Source organism: Salmo trutta, chromosome 1 (genome assembly GCF_901001165.1).
Source record: "Salmo trutta chromosome 1, fSalTru1.1, whole genome shotgun sequence".
In the NCBI taxonomy this organism is placed as follows: domain Eukaryota; kingdom Metazoa; phylum Chordata; class Actinopteri; order Salmoniformes; family Salmonidae; genus Salmo; species Salmo trutta.
Genome location: NC_042957.1, coordinates 51,824,657 through 51,848,641, shown reverse-complemented (window position 1 = coordinate 51,848,641; position 23,985 = coordinate 51,824,657). Strand labels below are relative to the sequence as shown.

At 46.0% G+C, this 23,985-nt stretch overlaps 1 protein-coding gene across 3 annotated transcripts in view; it reads right to left on the bottom strand.

Annotated features, from left to right (window-relative positions):
• The window catches only part of LOC115199319 (sphingosine 1-phosphate receptor 2), a 34,795-nt gene that overhangs the window by 5,556 nt on the left and 5,254 nt on the right, over nucleotides 1-23,985 (bottom strand). Inside the window, exon 1 of one of the 3 annotated variants that reach the window (XM_029761886.1) lies at nucleotides 9,906-10,143. The exons of 1 other annotated variant lie outside the window; for it this stretch is intronic. The gene's annotated coding sequence lies outside the window, so the exon portion shown is untranslated. Of the gene's footprint in view, nucleotides 1-349; nucleotides 640-9,905; nucleotides 10,144-23,985 lie in introns of those variants that run through there. One more of the 3 variants, XM_029761887.1, reaches the window with a different exon arrangement.

Here is a 23,985-nt window from a genome sequence, read left to right as displayed (position 1 = left end):
AACACACTTGTCCATAAAGAAAGATTGGAATCAGTAGTCAGAAGTCAAAACAGTGTTGAAAGCAAAAGGAGGGTCTGTTAAAACAAAAATAAAAGCTGTCCAGCAGTAAAGAGTTTCTGGAAAGCTGATTAGAATCTGAGCTGGTCTCTTAAATACGTTGACGGTAACGAGATGCGTCTGGAGAACAGCTCATAGTAACCTGATCCTGATGCCTTCACTGCACTCCTCCTCTCTACAGCCTGAACTGCTGCTGCCTGCTTCATTTCTCTATTCTAAATGGTTTTACTGCTGGTTTGGGTAGCTAGCTAGGTAGTCTAACTGTCGTCCTGTCTACTGGGCTGTGACAAACCTCAGTGAGGGTGGAGAGCGGGGCTGGGCTGGGGAGAGTGGAATGAGCGGCGTGCCCATGTGGAATGGCATCTGGACACAAAGGCAGGAATCTGAGACATCGCTGTGACGCACACAAAAACCTCATGCACTCACACACTGATACCAGCACACACAGACCCCCACATATAAGCTGTCATGGAAGGCTTCAACGTCATGTGCCAGTCCATGCACCGTACACAGGAATGAAATGTACTGAACATAGCCCTATACACACTTTCACAAAACACACACACACACACACACACACACACACACACACCTAAGAGTATATACTCGACACACAGAGAGCTGAATAGAGCAGCACACGAGTCCAGCTGCGCACACACACATAGGTTGAACACACACAAAGCTGCTCTTGGCTACCAATAATAACCAGCATGCTCTGCTGTTTCCTCAAGCAGGAACAAAAGAACAATAGTCTCCTTCAGTGTGGAGGAGCTCTGCCTTTCAGCCTGAATAACACAGCCACACCAAGCCATGCTGGAGTCACTCCCTCCCTGGTCAGACTACTCCCAATAGGGCTACTGCACTGTATTAGCCGTTGGATGTGTGCTGATGTATGCCCATTTTATGCTGGGGTCAAATCCAATGTCCCCTCTGTGGAACAATACAGTTGATTCAATTCAATTAATATATTCCTATTTCCTTTCCAGAATCACAGCATCAGGTCTCCGCCCGTCCCCCGGTTTCCTGTGTCCATAAGTAGAGAGAAATCAGGGCTTGAGGCTGAGTGGCTCTGCCAGCCGCACCAGTGTAATTACATCAGGTTACATTACTACTGCAGACGGTAATGATGTTGTTATTGGAGGAGTCAATATAAACCAGCTCTCTAAAAACTGCTGAGATTAAACAGAGCAAGAGGAGATGATGTGATGTTTTGGAAGCAGCTTTTTCCTTCCTCTCAGCTCATCTTTCAGTTAGTTCTCTTCAGTCAGATTTCTAAGGAGAGTTTCCCGACTTTGCTCGTAGACAGCAGCTCAAGGTCCCGTCAGACTGTGCGTCACCGTGGAGACCTTGGCGTGCCACATGACATCTCTGTGATCAGGGGATTTGACAGCGTGTGAAACCTGATGGGCTGGTTTACCTGCAGTGCTGTTGTCTCGCCCTTGATCTGCCCTGCCCTGTGCCACACAGGCCCAGACGTCTCCACGGCAACTAGCTGACAGACAGGACATGAGAGCAGCAGACTTCCTGCTCCACTGCTCTGTAGTCCCGAAGCTCATACGGCACGAGACAAAGCTGTGCACTGTGTTGACCCCTCATACATCACACATCACTGTCATATCCCTGCTGCTATAGCCATAACAGATAAACACATGCTCAGCACCAAGACCAAAACACACCTGCCACGATTCCTTCCTTCAACAACAGGACGTGATGAGAGTGACTGAGATGATCGATTACACAGAGGTAGGCCTAGATCCAATGAGAGAACAAGTCTGTGTGCTATGTGAGATTCATGTGGCTCCACTGGCAGGTTTTACTCTGGTGCAAGAACCTAAAGCCTCAGATTTCTGTATTTCCATGGCTGAAGGCCCTACTCTAACCCACATTAGTGTTCAATGGTCTACTGCAGGACCAGGGGTCTTGGTCAAACAGTACAGGCTGGAGAATGGTGTCGCCATTGTGAGTGTGTAAAAAGAGAGAGAGATGGATGGATGGAAAGAGAGTGAGAGGAAATAAGAGATAAAAGGCAGCAGCGAGAGACAGGAAGACAAGCACCAGACATACATTTCTCAGGTGTCAGAGATACAGGAAATCAAAAAAACGCTTTAGGGAGCACATTTGAATCAAGAGAGGAGCCGAAGACGCATCACGAAACGTGTATGCTCATGCTGCATAGCCTAGATATAGGGTCATTATCAAAGCTATGTAAACTCAGCAAAAAAAGAAACGTCCCTTTTTCAGGACCCTGTCTTTCAAAGATAATTCGTAAAAATCCAAATAACTTCACAGATCTTCATTGTAAAGGGTTTAAACACGGTTTCCCATGCTTCAAATCAAATCAAAGTTTATTTGTCATGTGCGTCGAATACAAAAGGTGTAGACAGTGAAATGCTTACAGTGAAATGCTTACTTACAGGCTCTAACCAATAGTGCAAAAAGGTATTAGGTGAACAATAGGTAAGTAAAGAAATAAAACAACAGTAAAAAGAAAGTGAAAAATAACAGTAGCGAGGCTATAGAAGTTTCGAGGCTACATACAGACATAGGTTAGTCAGGCTGATTGAGGTAGTATGTACATATAGATATGGTTAAAGTGACTATGCATATATGATGAACAGAGAGTAGCAGTAGCGTAAAAGAGGGGTTGGCGGGTGGGACACAATGCAGATAGCCCGGTTAGCCAATGTGCGGGAGCACTGGTTGGTCGGCCCAATTGAGGTAGTATGTACATGAATGTATAATTAAAGTGACTATGCATACATGATAAACAGAGAGTAGCAGCAGCTTAAAAATAGGGGTTGGGGGGGCACAAAATGCAAATAGTCCGGGTAGCCATTTGATTACCTGTTCAGGAGTCTTATGGCTTGGGGTTAAAAACTGTTGAGAAGCCTTTTTGTCCTAGACTTGGCACTGTGGTACCGCTTGCCATGCGGTAGTAGAGAGAACAGTCTATGACTGGGGTGGCTGGGATCTTTGACAATTTTTAGGGCCTTCCTCTGACACCGCCTGGTGTAGAGGTCCTGGATGGCAGGCAGCTTAGCCCCAGTGATGTACTGGGCCGTACGCACTACCCTCTGTAGTGCCTTGCGGTCAGAGGCCGAGCAATTGCCGTACCAGGCAGTGATGCAACCAGTCAGGATGCTCTCGATGTTGCAGCTGTAGAACCTTTTGAGGATCTCAGGACCCATGCCAAATCTTTTTAGTTTCCTGAGGGGGAATAGGCTTTGTCGTGCCCTCTTCACAACTGTCTTGGTGTGTTTGGACCATTCTAGTTTGTTGTTGATGTGGACACCAAGGAACTTGAAGCTCTCAACCTGCTCCACTACAGCGCCGTCGATGAGAATGGGGGAGTCCTCGGTCCTCCTTTTCCTGTAGTCCACAATCATCTCCTTAGTCTTGGTTACGTTGAGAGATAGATAGGTTGTTATTCTTGCACCACCCGGCCAGGTCTCTGACCTCCTCCCTATAGGCTGTCTCGTCGTTGTCGGTGATCAGGCCTACCACTGTTGTGTCGTCTGCAAACTTAATGATGGTGTTGGAGTCGTGCCTGGCCATGCAGTCGTGGGTGAACAGGGAGTACAGGAAGGACTGAGCACGCACCCCTGGGGAGCTCCAGTGTTGAGGATCAGCATGGCAGATGTATTGCTACCTACCCTCACCACCTGGGGGCGGCCCGTCAGGAAATCCAGGATCCAGTTGCAGAGGGAGGTGTTTAGTCCCAGGATGCTTAGCTTAGTGATGAGCTTTGAGGGTACTATGGTGTTGAGCGCTGAGCTGCAGAAAATGAATAGCATTCTCACATAAGTGTTCCTTTTGTCCAGGTGGGAAAGGGCAGTGTGGAGTGCAATAGAGATTGCATCATCTGTGGATCTGTTTGGGCGGTATGCAAATTGGAGTGGGTCTAGGGTTTCTGGGATAATGGTGTTGATGTGAGCCATTACCAGCCTTTCAAAGCACTTCATGGCTACGGACGTGAGTGCTAAGGGTTTGTAGTCATTTAGGCAGGTTGCCTTTGTGTTCTTGGGCACAGGGACTATGGTGGTCTGCTTGAAACATGTTGGTATTACAGACTCAATCAGGGACATGTTGAAAATGTCAGTGAAGACACCTGCCAGTTAGTCAGCACGTCTGGAGCACACGTCCTGGTAATCCGTCTGGCCCTGCAGCCTTGTGTATGCTGACCTGTTTAAAGGTCTTACTCATGTCAGCTACGGAGAGCGTGATCACACAGCTGTCCGGAACAGCTGATGCTCTCATGCATGCCTCAGTGTTGCTTGCCTCGAAGCGAGCATAGAAGTGCTTTAGCTCGTCTGGTAGGCTCGTGTCACTGGGCAGCTCGCGGCTGTGCTTCCCTTTGTAGTCTGTAATAGTTTGCAAGCCTTGCCACATAAGACGAGCGTCGGAGCCGGTGTAGTATGATTCAATCTTAGCCCTGTATTGACGCTTTGCCTGTTTTATGGTTCGTCGCAGGGCATAGCAGGATTTCTTGTAAGCTCGCGGGTTAGAGTCCCGCACCTTGAAAGCGGCAGCTCTACCCTTTAGCTCAGTGCGAATGTTGCCTGTAATCCATGGTTTCTGGTTGGGGGTAAATACTTACAGTGACTGTGGGGACGACGTCCAGTGACTGATGTGGTGTACTCCTCAATGCCATCGGAAGAATCCCGGAACATGTTCCAGTCTGTGATAGCAAAACAGTCCTGTAGTTTTTTTATAGACCGAGTCACTGGTGCTTCCTGCTTTAATTTTAGCTTGTAAGCAGGAATCAGGAGGATAGAGTTTTAGTCGGATTTACCAAATGGAGGGCGAGGGAGAGCTTTGTATGCGTCTCTGTGTGTGGAGTACAGGTGATCTAGAATTTTTTTCCCTCTGGTTGCACATTTAACATTTGGTAGAACTGATTTCAGTTTCCCTGCAGTAAAGTCTCTGGCCACTAGGAGCGCCGCCTCTGGGTGAGTGGTTTCCCGTTTGCTTATTTCCTTATACAGCTGACTGAATGCGATCTTAGTGCCATCATCGGTCTGTGGTGGTAAATAAACAGCCACGAAAAGTATAGCTGAAAACTCTCTAGGCAAGTAGTGTGGCCTGCAATTTATCACAATATACTCTACTTCAGGCGTGCAAAATCTAAAAACTTCCTTAGATTTCGTGCACCAGCTGTTTACAAATATGCATAGACCCCCCCCCCCCCCCGTCTTACCGGAGTGTACTGTTCTATCTAGCCGGTGCAGCGTATATCCCGCCAACTGAATATCCATGTCGTCATTCAGCCACGATTCCGTGAAACATAGGATATTACAGTTTTTGATGTCCAGTTGGTAGGATATTCGTGATCGTACCTCGTCTAATTTATTGTCCAATGATTGCATGTAGGCGAGTAGTACTGATGGTAATGGCAGCTTTCCCACTCGCCTTCTGCGGGTCCTCACGAGGCATCCGGCTCTTTGTCCTCTGTACCTGCATCGCTTCCTCTTGCAAATAGCGGGGATGTCGGTCCTGTTGGGTGCTTGGAGAATGTCCTGTGCGTCCTGCTTGTTGTAGAAAAAAATCTTTGTCTAATCTGAGGCAAGTGATCGCTATCTAGAAGCTCTTTTTTTCCGTAAGATACAGTGGCAGAAACATTATGTACAAAATAAGTTACAAATAACGCGAAAAAACACATAATAGCACAATTGGTTGGGCACCCGTAAAACTGCTACCATTTCTTCCGGCGCCATTTTGAACACCAAAAGGAAGATGCCCAGGGTCCCTGCTCATCTGTGTGAACGTGCCTTGGGCATGCTGCAAGGAGGCATGAGGACTGCAGATGTGGCTAGGGCAATAAATTGCAATGTCCGTACTGTGAGACGCCTAAGACAGCGCTACAGGGAGACAAGATGGACAGCTGATCGTCCTCGCAGTGGCAGACCACGTGTAACAACTGCACAGGGTTGGTACATCCGAACATCACACTTGCGGGACAGGTACAGGATGGCAACAACAACTTCCCGAGTTACACTAGGAACGCACAATCCCTCCATCAGTGCTCAGACTGTCCGCAATCGGCTGAGAGAGGCTGGACTGAGGGCTTGTAGGCCTGTTGTAAGGCAGGTCCTCACCCGACATCACCTGCAACAACGTCGCCTATGGGCATAAACCCACCATCGCTGGACCAGACAGGACTGGCAAAAAGTGCTCTTCACTGACTTTTGTCAGTTGCCTACCAGGGGTGATGGTCGGATTCGCGTTTATTGTCGAAGGAATGAGCATTACACCAAGGCCTATACTCTGGAGCGGGATCGATTTGGAGGTGGAGGGTCCGTCATGGTCTGGGGAGGTGTGTCACAGCATCATCGGACTGAGCTTGTTGTCATTGCAGGCAATCTCAATGCTGTGTGTTACAGGGAAGACATCCTCCTCCCTCATGTGGTACCCTTCCTGCAGGCTCATCCTGACATGATCCTCCAGCATGACAACGCCACCAGCCATACTGCTCGTCATGTGCGTGATTTCCTGCAAGACAGGAATGCCAGTGTTCTGCCATGGCCAGTGAAGAGCCTGCATCTCAATCCCATTGAGCACGTCTTGGACCTGTTGGATCGGAGGGTGAGGGCTAGGGCCAATCCCCCCAGAAATGTCCGGGAACTTTTAGGTGCCTTGGTGGGAGAGTGGGGTAACATCTCACAGCAAGAACTGGCAAATCTGGTGCAGTCCATGAGGAGATGCACTTCAGTACTTAATGCAGCTGGTTGCCACACCAGATACTGACTGTTACTTTTGATTTTGATCCCCCCCCCCTTTGTTCAGGGACACATTATTCCATTTCTGTTAGTCACATGTCTGTGGAACTTGTTCAGTTTATGTCTCAGTTGTTGAATCTTGTTATGTTCATACAAATATTTACACGTTAAGTTTGCTGAAAATATACGCAGTTGACAATGAGGACGTTTCTTTTTTTGCTGAGTTTAGTTTGTCACCATGTAGCCCATCTTGTTTGTCTCCAACACCAAGGTTGTTTTACATCCACAAATGATCAGAACTAAAAACAACCAGATAATCTGTTTTACATAATCAAAGCTGCTCCAAGTTTATCAAGCAATGTGTATTTAGTACGATATTCAAATGAACCATGCTGAATATTCAAGAGCCTAAATAGTAAAGATCTTCTGAAACCTTATCCTCTGGTTCCTCTGGCTCGACTGGTACATACAGCCTGGTAACACTGTGCAACAAAGTGGGACTTGAAAGGGGGTTGTAGTAGATGGGACTTAGAAAAATAAATGTTCTCTCTCATTAACCATATCATTTTTGGGAAGCCCAATTGATTCTGAGTTCAGGCATATACATTTTAAATGTGAAAACTATTTCTAAGATGCGTACTTTCAGATTTTCCAAACTCACCGGCGTTGCTTGCACTTTGAAGTCCACAATGTAGGGGGGAGGTTCTAATGGTTATCCAAATGATGATGATGGACAGAGAGATCAGCCAATTATTACTGATCAGCCAATTAAAACCAGTGCTTGTTTCGAGACCCGTTCTGAGGCGCTGTAAAACCAGACGGTTCGACAGAGAGCCGGCTGGTGGACAAAATTATCCGGTTCCTAACACCACACTGAGACAAAGGCCCCCCCCCCTCCTCCTCCTCCTCGCACTGTGGTCATGTGACCAACTGATAGCTCCCTGCTCTCACAAAAGCCCCAGGTGGTGTTTTCCCTTTCCCAGCAACACCTGATAAGCCCCAATTAGCAGTGTGCCTGCTGCCCCCCTCCCAAATAGCTGTTCCATTACCCACCTGCTGTCACTGCAGCACTCACAGCTACCCAGCTCCACTTTCTCCTGCTGCAGGGGAAACCAGTGAACCTAGAGATCAGTGTTTGAGATACCTCAGACACAACATCGTCTTGTATAACTGCACTCAGTCACATCGACACACGGAGACGTACATACATATACAGTACCCTGAGTGTTCAAAACATTACGAACACTAATATTGAGTTGCACCCCCCTTTGTCCCCAGAACTTCCTCAGTTCGTCGGGTCATGGACTACAAGGTGTCGAAAGCGTTCCACATGGATGCTGACCCATGTTGACTAACTTGTTTTAACTGGGCCCTCACCGTTTCCCGCGCCAATGAGCTTGGAACAGACACAGCTGTATTTGAGAAACGGAGAAGTGTTCAGGTAGCCTATTTCATGGGATCAGCCAGTGGCGGTTCTAGCTTGTATGGCTCCCAGGGCGAACCCCCCCTTTAGAAAGATAAACAACAACTATTCTGCACTAACTGTCATTTTTATTTGGAACAACACAAATAAATAACAACATTTAAAACTATATAAATATAAAAATATATACAAAAATAAGACTCATAAATATCAAAAAGATGTAATAAAGACAAATAGAAACACGTGTTGATTTGGCACTCGAGCATTAATTCATTACCCAAGTCACATAATGAAACAATGAATGCGCACAAATTAACGGGAAACAGAGAGCGTATTCTGGAGAGGGGACGCGCCTATAGTGCGTTTTTGACACAAACCCATTCCCTTCTTGTTTTAATTAGGGATGTCATTTATGAAAATACTAGGCTGTAGTGTGTAGACCACAACTCAAATTATTTTAGATCGGCCTACAACAGAAAACGCATGTGAAACATTAACACTAGAACTCCCAAGGCCGGCAACCTGACTGTTTTCAGTTTTGTAATTTCAATATAAACCTTACACCTGACTCTTCCAAAACATATGTGTATTTTACAGTCTAGCAGTACTCTCAGACAAATGTCATAAAATACAAAAACTTTGAGCATCTCATCCTAAAAGCACCATGACGGTCAAAATGACCATATCATATTTAACAGTAGACTAGCCAGGCCTTGAGGAGCGCCAATAGCCACCAGTCTAATAAATCCATTTAACTAGAAAAGCCTGGCCTCATAGAACCCCCCTTCATGCCAATGTCATTTAGTTGTGTTTATGAAGGTGTTCAGTAACAGAATACAAAATGTAAATATTTGAAAGAACATAACATTTTTCATTAGTTTATGTTCCTGTAGGCTAGATGTAAAACCCAAAAACTAAAACACAGAATGGACCTCTGTAAGATGATATGGAAGAAGTGCTATTTGGTAAGGTCCTTGTTTCTTTGTTAATGAAAATACCCATCCCCATGCTGCCAAATGCATCTTGCTGTGTTGCGTTAATAATAATAATTATTATAGGTGTAGTTTCAATAAAGTTTAGGTTTAGTTTGGACGGGCCTGGTGGACAGGCAACTTGTCTTCCAGTCAAAAATACACTATCATCTGTTTTTAGTATTTACAGTCTAAGTGCTTCTGGATCAAGAAATACATTTTCTGACTGTTTATAATTTGCATTTGGTGTCCTGATGTTACTTATGACATATTTTAACATAATAAATGCATTCATTTAGCAATTAATTCTTTATTATGGAATATTTAAACAATTGAAATATCAAATGGTCAGAATGACGGTCATGGCCTTTCTAGTATTTATGGAATTCCGGCACGCTGAGTGTTAACGTTCACTGCCTGTGAAGTCAAAGACATTCTGCTTGCATGCGCAGTAATACAGCTGCATTTTTTTATTCTTTCGGATCCATTTGGGTCGGATACAGACCTGACCCAATTTGGATCCGATTCTCTGACATATTTCGGGTCACATCTGGTCAACCTCGGATCCGAATCAGATGGGGTATTGATTTTGCAAAAAATGTCAGATGGGAATTTCACAAATCCAATTCGATTTGGATCTAAATTTCCAGATCTGAGATGACCTCTACTTCACACTACCCCTCTATCACATTAAAGCTGTTGTATTAGCATCAAAGCACCAGACAGATGCAATCTTACCTCTGTGGTAGAGTAATTTCTCTCCTCCTCCTAGCTAATCTCTCTCAGGCTTTTAGAGCAGCCAGAGGGTTATGGGTTATCATCATAGTCCCACGCTGGGTAGGACCTCTCTCTGCTGTGATTGGCTGCCTTGTCGGGTTCCATTTTTGGCCCGTCTAATGGTGTTGTGAGCATACTCGTTGAGAGCTCTGCTAGCTGTCAGGAGGATTGTTCCATTCTGCACTCCCTCCCCTTAACGCCTCCTCCCCCACACCGGTCCCTGACCACAGGTTCTCGCCCTTGACGCCAAGTGCCAACAGTGTCTCTGCGGTATCAACACAAATGCAGTGAGATGGAGCATTAAAGACGTCGGTGCAGGAAGGAAGAGAGATTTATATCTCAGCAGGACTGTAAAACACAACGCAGTGTATAAAGTCAAGAAGCAATGGGGCTTGTAACATACAAGATAAAAGACGTACAACATACAGCGCATTCGGAAAGTATTCAGACTCCTTGACTTTTTCCACATTTTGTCACGTTACAGCCTTATTCTAAAATGGACTAAATAAAAACAATTCATCAGCAAAAACAGAAATACCTGATTTACATAAGTATTCAGACCCTTTGCTATGAGACTCGAAATTGAGCTCAGGTGTTTCCTGTTCCCATTGATCATCCTTGAGACGTTTCTACAACTTGATTGGAGTCCACCTGTGGTAAATTCAATTGATTGGACATGATTTGGAAAGGCATGTCAGAGAAAAAAACCAATCCATGAGGTCGAAGGAATTGTCCGTAGAGCTACGAGACAGGATTGTGTCGAGGCACAGATCTGGGGAAGGGTACCAAAACATTTCTGCAGCATTGAAGATTCCCAAGAACACAGTGGCCTCCATCATTCTTAAAAGGAAAAAGTTTGGAACCTTTCTGAGCAATCGGGGGAGAAGGGCCTTGGTCAGGGAGGTGACCAAGAACCCGATGGTCACTCTGAAAGAGCTCTAGAGTTCATCTGTGGAGATGTGAGAACCTTCCAGATGGATAACCATCTCTGCAGCACTCCACCAAATCAGGCCTTTATGGTAGAGTAACCAGATGGAAGCCACTCCTCACATGACAGCCCGCTTGGAGTTTGCCAAAAGGCACATAAAGACTCTCAGACCATGAGAAACAAGATTCTCTGATCTGATGAAACCAAGATTAAACTATTTGGCCTGAATGCCAAGCGTTACGTTTGGTGGAAACCTGGCACCATCCCTACGGTGAAGCATGGTGGTGGTGGCATCATGCTGTGGGGATGTTTTTCAGCAGCAGGCACTGTGAGACTAATCAGGATCGAGGCAAAGCACAGAGAGCTCCTTGATGAAAACCTGCTCCAGTGGGCTCAGGACCTCAGACTGGGGCGACGGTTCACCTTCCAACAGGACAACGACTCTAAGCACACAGGCAAGACAACGCAGGAGTGGCTTCGGGACAAGTCTCCGAATGTCCTTGAGTGAACCAGCCAGAGTCCGTACCTGAACCCGATCAAACATCTCTGGAGAGACCTGAAAATAGCTGTGCAGCGACGCTCCCCATCCAACCTGACAGCGCTTGAGAGGATCTGCAGAGAAGAATGGGAGAAACTCCCCAAATACTGGTGTGCCAAGCTTGTAGCGTCATACCCAAGAAGACTCAAGGCTGTAATCGCTGCCAAAGGTGCTTCAACAAAGTACTGAGTAAAGGGTCTGAATACTTAATCAATTAGCAAAAATGTCTAAAAACCTGTTTTTTCTTTGACATTTGGGTATTGTATGTAGACTGATGAGGGAAAAACATTTTTTTTTAGGTCAATTTTAGCTGTAACCTAACAACATTTGGAAGCTACTGTACATCCTACATAGAGTATCTACAGCAAGTATTGCCATGATGTGGTTTCTGTTGAACACATTATAGATCTATAATAGATGCACACATAAACACACTATGGTATGGATCGATGAAACACAAAGCCTACAGCAGCAGACTTAAAACACAACTCACTCAAAACCTCTTCCTGTCAGACAGACAAACGTTCGATTGGATAAGCGAGAGCTACGCTGAGGTCGGTTTATTTTCAGTTAGATAATTAAAAAATAAATCACAGTTAAAAAACAACATTAAATGCACTATGCATTATGTGGGTTGAATGCTGTAACAAAGAATAAAACTAACAAAAGTCCAATGATGGTAATGACTGCCCATTACTGCTTATTCACATTACTTTATTCCAATATTTCAGTTGTTGTGTATATTACAATTTGTTTTAGGCCTATTTGATGACTACATTATTTCACTTTAAGTCATTATCTCATCTCTATAAAGCTGACAAAGTCACATATTTTAGTTGTTCTTCAAAAGTAAATAAAGCACATTTTATGACTGTTGAAAACCAACTAAAAAACTTCGATCATGTACACTACATGACCAAAAGTATGTGGACACCTGCTCGTCGAACATCTCATTCCAAAATCATTGGCATTCATATGCATACAAACTATTTGCATACAAATCTGTTGCTCTACAGACGATCAGTAACACTTGTATATCGCCCTTTCCAGATCAGATGAAGGACCCCCCCCCCCCCCCCCCCCCCCCCCCCGTCTCTACTGTACCTCAGTCACAGCTCATCCAGCTTCACACACAGACACCCGCTACACTCTCTTCTATAGCTACAAGTCATTACATAGTGGAAACGGCCAGGGAAGCCCTCCACAGCCCCAGCCAGCCAGTTAGCCACACACTGAGCTTAGCTTCACAGTCAGGCTGCAGTGGGACTGAATTTGCTGTTGATAGCAGGCGGTAGCAGTGTCTCTGCTCTCTCTCTCTCTCTCCACATCCCTGAGCCCCAGGGCTCTATCCATGACATGAAGTGATTTCACAGCCATCACTGCAGCATTGATCGCCCTCAGTCAGTTCCCAGAGCAAGGCAGAAGCAGAGGCAGAGCATTCAAGTTCACAGAACCAGCAGGACCAGGGGCAGAGGGGGCAGAAACACTATTTGGATAGTCTATCTGTAGATGCTCTACAGACAAACTAACTAACTACTAACCCTAGCTTTAACCCTAACCCTTATCCTAGCTAACCCTAGCCCTTATTCTAAACCTAACCCCATCAGCAGATAGTTTGTTGATCGTATGATCTACTGTAGAGCATGTACAGGTGGACTATCCAAATAAAGTGTGACTTTAAAAACTCAGCTAGGTGAGTGGTCACAGAGCAGAAGAGACACGAGCAGGACTCATCCTAAACCCTAACCGCGGTCACTGTATAGATAGATAGGTCTTTGAGTTCCATCTGCAGTCACAAACAGAAGGGGGTTTATCATCTCGGGGGGTTTTCCACACGGAAAATACATACAACATTAACAACCCAATTGTGAGACGTAAATGAAATAACACTAACTGCTACATTAACCCAGGGTAAGTCTTCAGGGCAACACTGCTACATTAACCCAGGGTGAGTCTTCAGGGCAACACTGCTACATTAACCCAGGGTAAGTCTTCAGGGCAACACTGCTACATTAACCCAGGGTAAGTCTTCAGGGCAACACTGCTACATTAACCCAGGGTAAGTCTTCAGGGCAACACTGCTACATTAACCCAGGGTAAGTCTTCAGAGCAACACTGCTACATTAACCCAGGGTAAGTCTTCAGGGCAACACTGCTACATTAACCCAGGGTAAGTCTTCAGGGCAACACTGCTACATTAACCCAGGGTAAGTCTTCAGAGCAACACTGCTACATTAACCCAGGGTAAGTCTTCAGGGCAACACTGCTACATTAACCCAGGGTAAGTCTTCAGGGCAACACTGCTACATTAACCCAGGGTAAGTCTTCAGGGCAACACTGCTACATTAACCCAGGGTAAGTCTTCAGGGCAACACTGCTACATTAACCCAGGGTAAGTCTTCAGAGCAACACTGCTACATTAACCCAGGGTAAGTCTTCAGGGCAACACTGCTACATTAACCCAGGGTAAGTCTTCAGGGCAACACTGCTACATTAACCCAGGGTAAGTCTTCAGGGCAACACTGCTACATTAACCCAGGGTGAGTCTTCAGGGCAACACTGCTACATTAACCCAGGGTAAGTCTTCAGGGCAACACTGCTACATTAACCCAGGGTAAGTCTTCAGGGCAAGCCTGCTACATTAACCCAGGGTAAGTCTTCAGGGCAACACTGCTACATTAACCCAGGGTAAGTCTTCAGGGCAACACTGCTACATTAACCCAGGGTAAGTCTTCAGGGCAACAGTCATGCAGTAGGTTGGTGGTATCAGTGATGATCTGTGAGTGAGAGAGCGATTGCAGTGGTTCTCCCCTGGACTTCTTCTTGTCTGGTGTGATCTCCTCTAGATGGCCCAGTGTTGACAGGCAGGCTGATAACACCCACAACCACTCAGCCATGCAGCCAGGGCTGAAACCCACACCAAGAGAAAAAAAAAAAACACAAATAGCAACACTGAAACGACACACAACAACACACGTGTGCTAGCGGACCAGACACAGAGATACACACAGATACCTTCAAAATGTCAAAAGAACAATACCATCCCTCACACAGACACACCAGCATAATCTTATCTATATGCATATCACTTTGACACTGATATTCACAACTGTTTAGAGCTCAATTTCCTAAACAAAGGAAATGGCTATGGCGAAATCTCCACGAGCAGTCTCTGGACTTTGACAGTAGAGTGAGAGTGAATCACTTGGTCTGTCTGTGATTTGACCTTTGACATACAGTTCTGTAGCACTGGGCTTCGTGAAACTGGCTACAGCGTGGGCTGACTGATTGTGGGGGAGTGAAACTCAAGGCTCAAGAGAGAAGAGGCTCTGTCGTTGAGAGACTTGCACTGTTCATATGACCAGCAGGCAGCTAAATGGAAGAAAAAACAGAGGGGAGAAAGAGGGGGTGGTTTTGGGGGGTGGGGGTGGGGGGGGTGAGAGGAAGAGAGGCTGTTTCTGTGTCGCTCTGTGACTTGTATTGTAGAGAGGCCTGACGGACCAGAGATATGAGATGGAAGCCTGCAATATCTCAGTTTTAAGCTTTAAGAGGAATTCCACAGGGGAACTTTATGCACATTCGGAGAAAGATGAAAAAAACATGCTGGAAAAATGTCATTGCTGCTTGCTTTGTGTAAACTTACCAAACCACGTCCGAGACATACACATTCCTCTGGCTCTTCACCGAGATGTATTGTTTAGATTAGTTATAGTGAAATATTAGTCCAGTAATGATCATTGAATCAATATTTACATTACTGCGTAGCTATAGTAGTACAGAGTCAGATAGGCATCATTTATACTGATGCAGAAATACATTTTGTTACATACTGTGACTAGACATCCACTTCTGTTTTTTTGTTACAGAATTCTGTAACAATGAGATGCAGAGATGCTGACTACTTCCCCGGAAAAGCACACGTTTTTTTAGCTTCAAAGACAGAATGTGTCTTCCTCTCCCCCTTTGTCATATGGTGTGGGGATTTCATCATTCTGGGAGGCTTGTTAAAATCTTGCTGAAGCTGGCAGATTATTTAGGAAGTGTAATTTTTTTTTGTAAAACACTGAATGATGGGTAATCTTGTAATTAGGGATTAACCTTCCCCTCATTAGCAGATGACAGTTTGAGCACAGCCTCTTTTGGGGGTCTAATTTCTGTCTGCACAGTTCGGTCATGAAGCAATGTTCACTTTCACTGGGTGTGCTTCATGCCAGGCATTCGTTCGCGCTTTCGCTCTCTCTCTCTCGGAACAAAGGGACAAGTGAAGAGGGGCATCGTGCAGCGGAGCCCCCCGGCAGCGATTGGTAACCCACATGATCGACAGCCCCCCCAATCTACCCGACGGGAGGGGCAAGGCATCAGAGGGGATGGCGCCTTTGAGGCAATTACTGTAATACATTCACCCTCAGACCATTCTGGTCAACCCCTGTCCCACGGGGCACACTGCCAAAATTATTCATATTCTTACGTCGCACTATTCTGCATATTTCTCTTTCATCCGGAATCCTGATTTAAAGGGAACACATTTCCGTCTGTCCATGTTCCCCCTCCTCCGGTATACTGTACCCTTACCACAGAGATCAAAGCACAGGAGCACGAAGAGGTGATTAAAACCCCATCAGGAAGGCTTGATTTCTAACACATCTGGAGCGGACATGTTCTTATAGCTCCGCATTAAGGCCTCATTACTCCATATTCTATTTAAAGGAACCCCTCTCTGGTGTGAGGCTGTTCATGAGTCTCATCAGCAGCACCATGCAGAAACGGTTTCAGTTGGACACCCCGAGCTGTCTTAACCCCACATCTTACCAACACTCATTTCCCATGAGCAGTTCGCAACAACCTGAGCAGTTCTACGTTGCTCAAGAGATCACAGTAACTAGGCTTCCATCCAATTGGCGCCAGATTTTCATGCGAACAGTCGAACGTCAGCATAAAGAAAACATGTGAATTTTCCCACCAGTAGCGCGTTTCAACCAAACGGATTTGCTGCAGATAAAAATCTGTGCGATGACATTGTTTTTTGCTTGTACCAAATAAAATTCGGAAAAAAAAGTTAAATGGGTTTCCGTTACATTTTTCAACTCAACCGATCGTTTTGTCACATACAATGTTTAGTTAAATAGCAAATGTCCCTTCTCTAGTCTTGGTCCGTGCACTCTAGTCAACATCTCACAGATACACTGAGGGTTGGGTGGCCTACATCATGAGATTATGGATAAGAGCGAGAATATTTTTATTTGTCAAAACGGCAGTCAAGCATCTATCATCGATCATGTCACCAGAATAAGACCCTCGATATTTATTGGAAAGGAGCATCAAGCTCACCTTGCACTTTCACCCCCCTGTGAAGTTCACCATAACTTATTCCATCTGTATCCTAATAAACAGAATGGTTTCCAGAGTCGTAATGGGAGGACCACACACACCATGTCATTGCGTGACTCAAGAGTTTACTTTGATATGAAGGTTATTATATCAATATTTGCGCATAAAAAGGTGTTTCCACCGCATAATACATTTTACAGACACAAAATGATCCCACCATGTCAAAAGGAACAAATGATCTGTCTGCATTTAAAAGAGTTGTACCTCCACTTTGTTTCCATCATAGCTGTCGTGATTTATTTGTATACAGTATGAACTTACTTGCATAAAAACTGTATGGAAACGTGGTTAGTGTCACAAAGGAAGCATGGTGGTAAAAGCTAACAGCATGTTAATGTTCTCACGGCAATAAGACACGTACAGACTAGTCACATTACTGGTAAACCACAGAGGCAAGGCTCGAAATATTTACACTCAGCGGGGAAGTCTGCTTGTCTCCATCCAGCTCTGAAACTGAAATGCATGCGAGCGCAAGGCTTTGTAGAGTTGGAGCAGGACAAGTCAGTCTTGAACCAGCATCCTGGCTCGCTCAGAGCAGTGGGGGGGGGGGGGGGGGGGGGGGGGGGGCAAGGAGCTCTGTTCTGCTGTTGGACCTGAACATAACCGGTTGGTCTGGATCAGAACCCTTTAGTTTGGAACAATGTGTTCCATCATGGGTCAGATATGGAACTAACAGCTGAGCTCTAGGGAGGATGAGCTGTGCTAGTTTCAGGTTTCAGCAGTGCTGCTATTCTCACACATCTCTGTGTTGTTGTTTAACACAGCCAGGTACTCCTAAATGAATAGGCTTTGAATGCACATTCACCTTTCCTTTGTCCCGGCTCCCTGCTCCTATTCTGACCTGATGCTAGGACTTGGACTCCAACCCTACTCCGGTTCTGTTCTACTGCCTGGCTAGGATACTGTGTGTAATGAGGGTTTGGGATCGCGCACAGAACCAGCATGCATGTGATCTTGTATGTGTGTGTATGCATCATGTTGATGAACGGAAGCACTATAGAAGCGGATTCCAAATGCTTTGAGGGATCTCTGTATGTGTGTGCAATATTAGTTGTGTGTGTGTGTGTGTGTGTGTGTGTGTGTGTGTGTGTGTGTGTGTGTGTACACAAATTGGTGGTGAGGGTGCAAGCAGTGACTGTGACACTACAAACTGCATGCTTGTTCCTCTGATGTTCCTGTGGTCTTTCTATGCATCGATAACAGCAGACTGTCACAGGACAGAGAGCTGGGAGGCCACAATAGAGGAGGGGGATGGTGCCAATGAAAGAGATGAGAAATGTATAAAAAATATGATATCATCTATAGGGGTGAACAGAGGGGGACAACTGATTGCTTTCAGCCTCTATTTAGACGCTGCATTGAAGCCTTCCGTATTTTATTAACACGGACCTGTATTCAGAGCTTTGACGTCAGAAAAATACATGGTTGCCTAGTGAGAGAACACTCTCTGCAAACATTCAACAAAGTTTCAGACAGGATGACATTTTCTTAAAAATACTGACAAGAGCTAGCCAATGTGTCTCCTGAAAAACAACACGGGTATTTGGACATCCAGAGACCTCCCGAAGCACTGACATAAGAGCGCCAATCCCCCCTGAGACTGGACACGAACTGAAGTACTCATGTAACATACAGTACATGGTAAAAGCAGACCACATACAGAGGCAGAGTGAGCTGTACAGAAACAACCCAGGAGGTTAAGTTTCAAGTCACATGCACAAGTACAGTGAAACGCCTTTCTTGCTAACTCAAAGCCCAACAATGCAATAATCAATCATTTATTACTAGAAGAATAATAAATATGAAATACACAATTAAGTAAGTAAGCATACTATATACAGCAAATATTTAAAAAGTCTTTATATGTGCAGGGATACCTGGCGTGATGGAGGGAGATATGTATAGGAATAAGGTGACTAGTTAACAGGATATAAGATAAACAGAGTAGCAGCAGCTTGTATGTGAGTGGGTGTGCAGGTGTGTACAGTCAGTATAATGTATGTGCATATTATGTGTGAGTGAGCGAATGATAGAGTGAGTGTTCATGTGTGTGTTGGAGTGACAGTGGGTGTGAGTGTGTAGGGCCCTGTGAGTGTGCATAGACAGTGCAAATACAGAAATAAAAGGTAAATAAAGATACAAGTTAAACTCGGTCCACGTAGCTATTTTGTTAGCTATTTATCAGTCGTATTGCTTTGGCATAGAAGCTGCGCGGCAGCTGAGAAAACTGTCTATGGCGTCGGTGGTTGGGGTCTTTGATGATTTTCTGGGCCTTCTTTTCACACTGCCTGATATAGAGGTCCTGGATGGCAGGGAGCTCGGCCCAGTAATGTACTAGGTTGTCCGCACAACCCTCTGTAGCGCCATGCGATCGAGGATGGTGCTATTGCTATACCAAGCGGTGATGCAGCCATTCAATATGCTCTCACCGGTACACCTGTAGAACGTTTTGAGGATGAGAGCCCATGCCAAATTTTCAACCTCCTGAGGGGGCAAAGGCGATGTTGCGCCTTCTTCACGGCTGTGCGTTTGGACCATTTTAAGTCTTTAGTGATTTGGACAACGAGGAACTTAAAGCTGTCTACCTGCTCCACTGCCGGCCTGTCGATGTGGATGGGGGCATGGTCGACCCCGCCCCCTGTTTCCTGTAGTCCACGATGAGCTCCTTGGTCTTGCTGACATTGAGGGAGAGGTTGTTGCTCAAGCACCACACTGTCAAGTCACTGACCTCCTCCCTGTAGGCTGACTCATCATCGCCGGTCATTAGACCTACCACCATCGTGTCATCAGCGAACTGATAATGGTGTTGGAGTCATGCGTGACCGCACAGTCGTGGTTGAACCGTGGGGGGGGGGCTAAGCATACACCCCTGTGGGGCCCCTGCGTGAAGGGTCAGCGTGATGGAGGTGATGTTGCCTACACTCACCACCTGGGGTAGGCCCATCAGAAAGTCCAGGATCCAGTTGCAGAGGGAGGTGTTCAGACCCAGAGTCCTAAGCTTGGTGACGAGTTGGTAGAGGATAATAGTGTTGAACGCTGAGCTGTAGTCAATGAACCGCATTCTCACATAGGTATTCCTCTTATGTAGGTGGGTGAGGGCAGTGTGGAGAGCAATTGAGATTGAGTCATCTATGGATCTGTTGGGGCAGGATGCCAATTGGAGTGGGTGTAGGATGGCTGGGATGGTAGAGTTAGTGTGTGCCATAACCAGTCTCTCAAATGATTCCAGAAGTGAGCTCTACAGGGCGGTAATCATTGTGGTATGAAGCCTTAGAGTTCTTAGGAACAGAGATGGTTGTGGTCATCTTAAAACATGTGGGGAATTACAGACTGGGACAAGGAGAGGTTGAAAATGACTGTGAATATGCCTGCCAGCTCTTCTGCGCATGCTCTGAGAATGAACCCTGGAATACCGTCAGGGCCCGCGGACTTGAGGGTGTTGACCTGATTAAAAACCCTTCTCACGTCGGCCTCTGAGAGTGAGATCACCCAGTCCTCTGGGTCGGTGACAGCCCTCACATCCGGGTCAATGTTGTTGTTGTCAAAGCGTGCATAACAGGCATTGAGTTCATCTGGTAGAGAGGCATCGTTGGGCAGATCACTGTTGGGTCTTCCTTTGTAATTTGTAATAGACTGTAGCCCCTGCCACATGCGGCGGAGCCTGTGTAATATGATTCCACCTAATTCCTATATTGTCCTTTTGCTCGTTTGACTCTGCGGAAGTCATAGCAGGCCTTCTTGTACTTATGCCGGTCTTCGGCCGCTGCATCAGGGTTGCCTGCGATAGCGCTGTGTGCGGTAGCCCTGCTCTTCAGTTTAGCGCTAACCTCAGTGTTAATCCAGGGCTTTTAATTGAGGAAGCAGCGAACGCTGACCGTGGGGACAACGTTGCCGATGCATTTTCTAATGAAGCCATTGACGGAGGTGGTAAGCTCATCGACATTAAATCGGTGGAATCTCAGAACATATTCCAACCAGTGCTAGCAAAGCAGTCCTGAAGCATATCCTCTGATTCTGGTAACCATTTCTCAACAGAGCAAATCACGGGTACTTCCTGTTTCAGCTTCCGCTTGTAAACAGGAAGCAAGAGTACGTAGCCATGATCCGATTTGCCGAATGGCAGACGAGGGAGGACATTGTATGCTTGCTTATGGGTAGAATAGCAGTGGTCTAGGACTTTCTCCCCTAGTGGCGTTGGAGACGTGTTGATGGAAGTGGGGCATCGAGTGTCTTAATGTCGAATTAAAATCGCCGGAAACCAGAAAGGTGGCCGCTGGGTGTAGGGTTTCCTGCTTGTTTATAGCCTTGTACAGTTTGTTAAGCGCCAGTTTATTATTTTGATTGGCCTGAGGTGGAATGTATACAGCAGTAACAATAACAGCTGAAATGATTTTGGAGTTTGGGGGATTTTGGGCCATGCTACAACTATTTCACTGCCTTGCAACCTCTCCAAAAGTCCCTTGATGGAACCGTTGTATGTGTATACATGTGTGTATGTATGGTATAATATTATGAGCAGGTCTGAAAGTACTCTGTCATGCTGTGGGGGTATGGTTTTGAGGGCAGTGAGAGAACGGCTACTTGACTTTGACCGGGAGCAGAGAGATGATCTCACAAGAGTTACAACATTTGACCTGTTGTCACGTTTGGTGGAGACAAACATTGTCCATTTCCAATTGATCTGCCAACTCCTATAAAGCATCCTGAACTGTTGTACGACCTCACTCCAGTTTAGTTACTCGTGGTGTGCGTTTTCAATTTGTGCAGTTCACTTAAAATCCCCTTTCAGTGTGTCAGTCATTTAATGAGAGGAAGTAGGCCAGCCAATACAGTCTGTCAGTCTGCCACATCCATCTTTACTCATAATCACACAGAGATGCATCTCCAATATGTTGTTAATGGAACAGACCTTCTTTCAGAGTTCTAAGTCTCAGTAAGCGTCCAGAAAGCTTCTCTAAGTATATGGGTGGTCCACGGTGAAGTTAAAAATAATGTATGATATAGACATGCCTTTATCACAACTGTGCAGGATGATTTGAACCAAATCCCTTTAATGATATGTCAGGCATGCTGGTGTGTTGGTGAGGGTATTAGGGTGCGTAGCCATGGATACGTTTATGGTTAAGTGATTAGAGAAGACGGGAGATGTAACAGGACCTTTTAAAGCTGTTGGATTTGGATAAGGAGTTCAAACATCATTCTGACCTGAAATACACCAAACGTTTTCCCTCCTCCAAATGTCTGCTCAACTAAATATTTATAAAGTATTCCTGAGGGCACGTCTGTGTTAGACAGATGTTTTGATATAGTTCCATGTGTCTGTGAAAGATGTTGGGAATGGGGGGAAAAAAGCAGAGCAGGCCATATACTTCCTGATTGGAGACACTCCCAGTTCTTGGCTGTGTATCAGAAAGCTACATGTTGTCAGCTGTTTGTTGCAGCTTGTACCTCTGCAGCCTGTGAACAGAAGGCACTTATTTTGCTACAGCTGCCACACCCAGGAAAAGTGTTTTTCAGGCTAGCGGAGATTCTCATTTGGGCAAAAGACCGTCCTCTCATTGACTTCTCCTTCCTCTCTCCTCCGTGACCCGGTAAAACCGATAAGTAGTCGAGCGTCAATTCGTTGGTAGGCGAACGAAGGAGGCTGCTCCCCTCCTCGATTACCAACTTCGACAGAGGATGCACAAGAGTATCCACACCACAGGAGGTTGGTGGCACCTTCATTGGGAAGGATGGAATTGTAGTAATGGCTGGAGGGGTATGGTCACAAATACATCGAACACATGGTTTCCATGTGTTGGATGCCATTCCATTCGCTCTGTTTCAGCCATTATTATGAGCCGTCCTCCAATCAGCAGCCTCCCCTGATCCTCACGGCAGGTAGCGCAGAAGTGTTAAAATACCCGCCACACCCCCTTTGAGTCAGCTGATGTTGTCCCGAAGGAGAAGAGCACAATGCTACTTATCCTTTTACCTAGAAAAATGTATTGCACTAACTACATTTGTTTTGAACACTTTATACAATTATTTGGGGATCCACCCCTGTAAAGCCATTACCCACATTGATTGTGATACAGATAAGAGCTGCAGCACTGACTAAAGATGTAAGTAGTGGATTGACTCGTGACGGTTTCCTTTTAACCCTGCCTGTTCAAGCCAGAACGTTGTTCCCTTCTCTGATCTTTCTGATGTTCGTACCCCTTTAGAAATGGCTGACTAAAGTAAAGTGGTTGTGTGTAGTAGACAACAAGAGGCTTCAGCGTCCCTAAGGATAAAGCCTTCTCACTGCTTCGTATTAGCGGCCTCGCTCTCCCAGGACTGGAGCTGAAACATGAGCATCCTTTAGGGACGACCCCACCCACATCTCCCTCCGACTTCAACCCCCCATGTGACCCGGCTTCCGACCTGGCCAGGAAATAATCCCACACATCCAGTTCCCACCGCTGAATTATCATCCATTTATTTATCCATCTGTTTACTTTCTACATTGGTTTATTTATTTGTCCATTGATTTGACTTGCATTTCTCACGCGCTTCTGCTCCTCGCAGTCTTCCTCCACACTGTGTGGATGCTGCTGTCATGTCTGCCTGGTTACACCGTGTGGATGCTGCTGTCATGTCTGCCTGGTTACACCGTGTGGATGCTGCTGTCATGTCTGCCTGGTTACACCGTGTGGATGCTGCTGTCATGTCTGCCTGGTTACACCGTGTGGATGCTGCTGTCATGTCTGCCTGGTTTACACCGTGTGGATGCTGCTGTCATGTCTGCCTGGTTACACCGTGTGGATGCTGCTGTCATGTCTGCCTGGTTACACCGTGTGGATGCTGCTGTCATGTCTGCCTGGTTACACCGTGTGGATGCTGCTGTCATGTCTGCCTGGTTACACCGTGTGGATGCTGCTGTCATGTCTGCCTGGTTACACCGTGTGGATGCTGCTGTCATGTCTGCCTGGTTACACCGTGTGGATGCTGCTGTCATGTCTGCCTGGTTACACTGTGTGGATGCTGCTGTCATGTCTGCCTGGTTACACTGTGTGGATGCTGCTGTCATGTCTGCCTGGTTACACTGTGTGGATGCTGCTGTCATGTCTGCCTGGTTACACCGTGTGGATGCTGCTGTCATGTCTGCCTGGTTACACCGTGTGGATGCTGCTGTCATGTCTGCCTGGTTACACGTGTGGATGCTG